The 1,671-nt window shown below is 48.6% G+C and overlaps 1 pseudogene; it reads right to left on the bottom strand.

The window, feature by feature from the left end:
• Positions 1-1,001: 1,001 nt before the first annotated feature.
• Positions 1,002-1,358, bottom strand: LOC101653157 (annotated as a pseudogene).
• Between the last annotated feature and the right edge of the window lie 313 nt (positions 1,359-1,671).

Raw genomic sequence — 1,671 nt, 5'->3', positions numbered from 1 at the left:
TATATACTTCCACATATGCTTTTATATACAGTACTTATCATTGATTATCACACTTTAAATATTAATGCAAATTATTATTTAATTGGCTTATGGACATTTGGATAAAATTTAGAAATATTTTCATATGTTGATTGGTTGTTCAGAATATCATTACTTTAAACACGTTTCATAGACTTTACCAATTTATTTTTTGTAACATATTAGCTTATAGGAAATTCTGATAGTCTTATTATTACATGAGTTTATACTTCTTTCTTTTTGTGTGTGTGAGTAAATCCTTTTATTAGTATGCTCTCAAGAATGAATTAGCTCACATGAGCACTGTCCCTTTTGCGGGGAGAGGACATGGCTGCCAGGCATTGTGGCAGAGGCAGCTCTGGGGCTCTCAGCGTCTGCACAAACTGTCCACTGAAGGAACCCACACACGGGTTTCGGCAGAGGCAGCCTGGGATTCGGCTGCCTTGGGCTGTCCCAAGTCTCCCTCGCCCAGACTGCCTCTGAACCAAGCTTGCAGGACCTCTCTGGCATGATTGCTGCCCTGCCCAACTCATGGTTAGGGGCACACTGGTAGCTGAAGATGCCCAAAAGGCTCACCAAACACAAGCTCCCCCCCCACCACCCACCCAAGTGACCCACCCTCTAGAAAGCAAAGGAAGGCTACCAATCCTTCACACATATGTAAGGTTCTGTGTGCCGGGCACACAGGGTGCCCCGTGGGTCCTTGGAGCGGGCCCAAGCTGGAGCCAGATCTCTGACTTGGTTCTCCAAGGTTGCTCCTGGCCGATCCCTGCCTCTGAACGCAGCCCCCACGTGCTGCTTTCTTCCAGGCACTAGCTCTGGGTCCAAAGGGAACCGGTGGCGATGGCAGAGAGAAGGGGGGAGAGAAAAAGGGCAATGAAACAATACAAAAATTCAGAAACCAGGACAACAATGTATTCCACAACGATGAGGGAACAGCACACTCGCCCAGACCACCTCCGACCTCCGCCTTGGCCAGGGGCCTAGATGAGGAGCCTCTCGATGGACTGCTGGACGGACTGGATCTGCTGCTTCAGTGGCCAGCCTCCTGGATGCTGACGGAGCCGGCGATGACGGGCTGCTTGGAGCGCACACACACAGGGCACGTGGTGGTCTTCACACCGCAGCGGCCCGTGCACGAAGATCTCCTGCAGCTCGGCATCCGCGGCCATCACCAGGAACTCCGAGATGATGCCTCTACTGAGGGCTTTGGTGGCCTCATTGGCTGCTTTGCGAAGCTGCTTGTTGTGGCAGGACTGCTGAACGAGGTCCAACAGCTGCTTGGTGAGGTGGGCATCTGCGAGGGGATAGGCTTTCGGATTTACATCTGCCTCAGTCATGGCTGCGGTTCCGTGGTCTCGCCACTCCGGGAGGAGCGCTGCCAAAGCTGGAGCAGAGCGGTGCCTGCGCCGGAAAACCGCACTGGGAAGCAGCAAAAAAAGTGACTTCATATTTCTTAAATACTTTGAAAATAAATCTGCTCTAGTCATTGCTTTATTTTTCTTTTTCAGTCTTTTATATTGACTATTTTGCTGGGTACAATTAAGTTGGTTATTTTCCTTTGTGTGTGTGTCTTTTTATATATTTTATGTCTTCCTTAACTATCAAAATAATGTTCTCTAACATTGAATCTATTAATATGTAAAATTTTGC

The sequence above is a fragment of the Echinops telfairi genome, unplaced genomic scaffold (assembly GCF_000313985.2).
Source record: "Echinops telfairi isolate 266 unplaced genomic scaffold, ASM31398v2 ScPeMD7_7424;HRSCAF=8462, whole genome shotgun sequence".
In the NCBI taxonomy this organism is placed as follows: Eukaryota; Metazoa; Chordata; class Mammalia; order Afrosoricida; family Tenrecidae; genus Echinops; species Echinops telfairi.
The sequence above is the reverse complement of the archived record's forward strand: the minus strand, read 5'-3'. Positions and strand labels throughout refer to the sequence as shown.